The following is a 5,611-nucleotide window of genomic DNA, read 5'->3' as shown; positions in this document are numbered from 1 at the left end:
CACCTCTAATTCCCTGGGCTCCTGTCCCCTCATTCATTTTCACCTCAGTGGAGGACAGTAACATACAATGACAGCTCAGGACTCCAGTCCACATCTCCTGTATCATTCACATCCTTTAGCTGCTATGCTGGGTCCTAAGGGGTAGAGAGAATCCCAGGACTTTTCTTCCTTTAGTTATGAGGAAAGTTCTGTTCCTTTCTCCACCAAACATTATTTTGCCATTTTTGTTTTTATGTTAGCATTTGATGTCAATCTACAGGCAACTCTATTTCAAGCCTCAGATCCTTTTCTGATGTTCTGATTCTCAACCAGCATTTCCTTTCTCCTTTCATGTCTGTAAAGCTTATTCCTTTCCTTTGAATCAATACAGCTTTATATAGGATGGTATCTTTCATAGGAACTGTGTTGTAAAATGCCTGTGAATAACTCCAGATCATGGCCTGTATCTGAGACAAAGTACTGCAAACAGTAAATATTGCATGGAGTCAAAACATTCAATCACACTTTGTTTCAACAAACCTTGTGTTATCAATTCCTCATCTTTTCTGTATCTTGGAGACTTCATATCTGCATACCCTCAAATGCTGGTGTTGCCCAGCTTAGTCCTTTATGCAGCTCTGATCACAGCCACATAAAACCTCAGGAAGGAAGATGTTCTCAATTAAAATATGTGTCTGGCCTATATTTGCAATGGGCATTTGAGATGCACAGCTAGATAGCTCCTTACCTCCCAGGATATGCAACCACATCAGTTCTACCTAAGTTATTACAAGTATTACTTACACAGAAGAGGTTCTGAGTACTGACCTCAGGACATCAGCACAACATGCTACTGTAAGAAGTACCCAGTAGCATACACTGAAGGACTTGTACCTGCCCTGAAAAGGACACTGTGAGTCCAGGCTTGTCAAGATCTCATCAAACAAAAGGCCGCTCTGTAGCAGGAAGAGTATGAAAAGCATAGAGGTGACCTCCTGGAGGGCACTAAAAGGGAAAATGACAGTTCTTCCCCAGCAAAGCTTCAGATTTTCTATACATCCTATGGCCTCCCAACCCACTGTCTCCACACCACTGATGCAGGAGTACCAATACTGACATCTGCAGTGGCATCTCCTGTAAGCTCAGGATTGTCACCCTGAAATGTGAGCAAAATAAGGGGCAAAATGGGAGGAAGAGACTCTGCCATTAAGACTTGATTGTTTTTATATGACCAGAATGGGAACAGGGATTAAAAAGTATTAGCACATACAGTGAAAAGTAGAAGCAGGAAAGACCCCATGTACTCTGATCCCCAAATGATTTGGTTCCCCTCAGGGCTCACTGGTGTTAAGGATGGGTCATTTGTCCTGCCCACTAGATCGTGTGGCAGATAACCACTGTCTGTCACTTGCCTGCATCCCTGGATCTAGGGCACTCAGGAAGCCTAATGCATATCTCTGAAGGGCTGGGACACCCTGCCATCCACAACAGGTCAGGAGACAGCAAACACAGCTCAGGGATCATCTCTGGTGGCACGCATAAGGGGACAGACCCATGGCTCGGACTGTGTGGGCTCAGCACTGCTGTTGAGCAATGCTTTGTGTAACATACACCACTGCTGAGGGATGCTGACACTCACTGTGTATTTTCAGTTTTGACCAAGAGAAATCCTTTATCCTTCTTCACTCACACACCAGTAGCCCTCCTTTATTAGCTAAAGTCTGCAAAACTCACAACAAAACATTTGACTGATTGTCTGGGTAGAATGCAACATATTCTTAGGAAACAATTATCAAAAAAAAAAAAATCCTCAACTTCTGTGTGTAATTTTTCTTCTTAATGGGCCATTAAAAGGCTCATTCTTGTGCTACATTACTCCATACCTAGCTATAGCATTTATCTCTTTCCTCTTAGTGCTGCTCTTATTAGAGCAACTTGTGCTTCCCTGTAGACCTCTAGAGACATCCAGACATTTTGTTTTAATATTATTATCCTTGCCAGCAGCTGAATGCAATTGTCCAAGAGGGCAAGCTAATGTACACCTAAAGTGAAAAACACTTGCAGAAAATCGAAAAAGAGGGCTGTGGCCAGAGAAGGAAATTAAGAGGCAGGATTCCTAGGATCTACTGCATAGAGCTTACACATCTGCAAAGAGTTATTTTTTACCTCCTTTTGCCTGAGTTTCTAAACTGTTGAATGATCCATGAAGACCTGGATTTAAGGCACTAAGTGCACTCACAAATACATTGGTCCACACTTCTTGTGCCCCTTAATCACACCACTTTCAAAACCTAAATTGGCAATTCTACCCTTCTCCACCCTCAACTCTTCAACTCTTCCTTGTTATAAGTTTTTCCCTCTGTTGGGAGCTAGGATTTCTCCTTCTCAATTTTTTTAAGGATTTTTCTTCCATTTGTTGCTAAAAGACAGTAACTACCAATACTTAGAGACAAGTGAAATGACCAAGGTGGCTACTCTCTTACCTGGGCAGTTTTCTCTTTGTAAGGGCAGTGATGCCATGAGATTTTGTCTGGGGATGAGGAGCTGGGCTTGGCTCCTCTTGCTCTTCGCTGTTGCCTTGGAGGAGAATGGTGGAGCTGTTGCTTATGGTGGGGAGATTTCACTGCCACCACCAGAGCCCAGCCCTGTACTGCTTCTTCCTTACTGTGAGTGTGCCTTTGGTCATAAGAGCAGCCATTGAAGTGGGACCTTATTAATGCCCTATCTCACTGGAAAGGACCCTCACCAGGCTGGGGTGCCTCAAGGGAAAACCCTCCCAGGGGAGCCTCTCTGGGCTGCCTTGAGGAGCCGCGTCCGCCCCGGCCCAGCCCCGCCCTCACTCTGCCCCTGCTTTTTTGCTCCACTGTAACCCTGCACCCCCTGCCTGCCAGGACACCCCCCAACTCCTGCTACAGCTGCAGAGCTTCTGATACATCTCACTTGCTACAGCAGGGTCTGCTGGTCCCGGCATTCCAGCCGCTGCTGCGCCCGTTTCGCCATTGCTGTGAGGGAGACGCGGCCGCGCTCGCGCCACAGCGCCCCCTGCAGGCGGGGGGAGTCACCGCGCCGCCCTGCCCGGCCGGAGCCAGCAGCGCCCCTGCCGGCGGTGAGAGGAACTGCAGCAAGGGGAAGTGCCCGCCGCCGAGAGAAGGCTGAGCTTGGGATCCTGGTTCTGTTTGCTGTGCTGCCACTGTTGGTGTTTGTTTGCCTTGTTACACATACTAGTAAAGAACTGTTATTCCTTTCTCCCTATTGTTGCCTGAAAGCCCCTTAATTTTAAAATTATAATAGTTCGAAGGGAAGGGAGGTTCCCACCCTCCTTAGCAGACACCTGTCTTTCAAATCAAGACACCCACCTTTTTGGCTCTTATGCGCCAAACTCATTTAAATTGCAGCCAGAGACATCTGTAGTAGATGTTAGAAAAGCAACTCAAACAGGAAAGATAGTGAGGTGATGATAATTTCCCCCACAATGTAGTTAAAGGAAGGGAAATGAACATGTGGAAATGCCTGGCCCACAATAACTCAGTGTAGCTGCCAAGCGCTGCTAGTCCTTAGGCCACGTGGCCAGAAAGGAGGTCACAGCCATGCATTGCTGTGGTTTCATGTCCTTACAGCTGCCTCAGCTGTCCTGCCTGCAACACACCAGTTACCTCTCATCCTTTTAGTATGTGCCTTTGCTTTGCTTCCACAAACTCCTGCATCCAAGACCAGGAGTGAGGACGTGCCACACAGCCTTGCAGAGTCAGAGGCTCTGATCTTGTGCTGATATGTACTTGCACTTCCCTTCATCTATCTGTCTCCTTCCTTGAATATAAACAAAATAAAAGTTGTTGGTTTTAAGATGTGCTATGGCTCTAACCACCTACTAGATGTGGAAAACACAATTCACAGTTCACTGGAATAATTTAGCCAGTGAACCATTTACAGAAACCAGAAGTGCCAGGAAGACATTTTGGGGAGCTGGAAGCACATAATTTGCACTTCAATCATGACGTTCACTGTCAGATAAAATCAGCACAAGCCTTAGCCTGTACCTGGGACAAAAAATGACAAAGGTTGATGAGTCTTGATAGACAGAAAATGGAGAAAAAAATCTGAGAAGCCATTACAGAATCCAATGCAAGCAGCTGCACGAGCTAAAACCACTTCTGTGATGGTCATACACTCACCTTGGTTATTATTTTGTACCTTGTTACTAGCCTGTGATTGGCACCTATAAATACAAAAATTCAGCTTAGCTGGAAATAAATGTGCTCTATACCAATTAGTATCTCATCCACTCAAAAATACAAAAAAAGGCACAGCTTCATAAGCTGCAAAACTGAGTGCTGGCAGATGAGGCTTTGGAAACTCATCCAAGAGGGTCAGATGGGAATTGGGGAACACAATGGCAGCAGGAGGAAAGGAAGGATATATGGGGGTCATTGCTCTAAGAACTAGGAACAGCAGATATGGTGTCATGGTGCTCAGTCAGCAGACTTGGATGTGCAGGCATCCTTATACCCGACAACGCACTCCTGACTTATGTGTAAGGCTTCTTGGCAAAAAACACCTAGAGCCCAGGGGCTCCTGAGAAAGCCATCATTTTGCAGCTTTTGAAGGCACTAACAGCATGCTGTCAAGTCACTGATTGCCTGCTGTGAAATTCAAGCCCTCGGTGAAATGCGGTTTCTGCACAAGCAGCGTGTCCAACAAGGGGAGGGCAGCAAGATGCAGGAACATAGCACACACCTGTTTCCCTCAGAGCCACAGCTCCCCACCCAGCCTGCCAGAGCTCAGCTAATCCATCCCACAGATCCTTTATAGCATCATCTCTTCTCTGCAGCGCTCTGCTCCAGTGTGGTTCACGCTGTAGAACCCAGATGGGAGCTCTGGATGTTTTCCTTTCTATCCACAGAAGCTCTTTTATCTTTCAGCTGCCAAAGAGGCATGTGGATCCTGACAGGAAAACAATCAGCAAGTCTCTCTATCAGCCAGACATCAGGGACACAAGCATGTCTAAGCCTCACTCCCATTCCCAGCCTTTATCTGCCCGGATGGAGCTGTGTGGCCCTTTGAAGAGCTTAAACTGCTCCCTCACCCTGTACAGTGTCCAGGGTGATGACCATTGTCCTGCCCAGATCCCTTGAGAGCTGCCTTGCCTAACAGCCTGGTCACAACCCTGCTTTTTTGCCAGCTATCTTGGATGAGTGACAAGGGGTGTTGAATGGAAATGGAGTTGTGAAACCCCTGGGGACCCTTGGAACTTGTCATTGCTTGTGTGGCTCTTCCCACTTCCCCTTCATCTGCTCTGAACTGGCACCAAGAGTGCCACATCACCACTGCTTCTTGCCTAGTAATCATGCAAGAAAACTGCAATCTATTTTTTAAAAAGGGCTGAGTATTCTTAAAGATGAGGGACTAGGGCAAGGAACATAACTAAAATAAAATAGGAAAGAAAGTACACGTATTCCCAGATCTTCCAACACGAGCTCCAGAAAGGTTATGTAAGGTCCTGCTCACATTCACATTGTGCTGCTGTTTGGAGTTAATGCACAGTCTTGGAGACAAGAAGCTTTCAGCCCTGGAATAGGTGCCCTCAGCCTCTCTGGGCAGTGTCCTCCTGTCCTGCCCAGGAGAGAGGCAACTA

The sequence above is a fragment of the Erithacus rubecula genome (assembly GCF_903797595.1).
Source record: "Erithacus rubecula genome assembly, chromosome: 6".
NCBI classification, from domain to species: Eukaryota; Metazoa; Chordata; class Aves; order Passeriformes; family Muscicapidae; genus Erithacus; species Erithacus rubecula.
Note: the sequence above shows the minus strand (reverse complement) of the source record.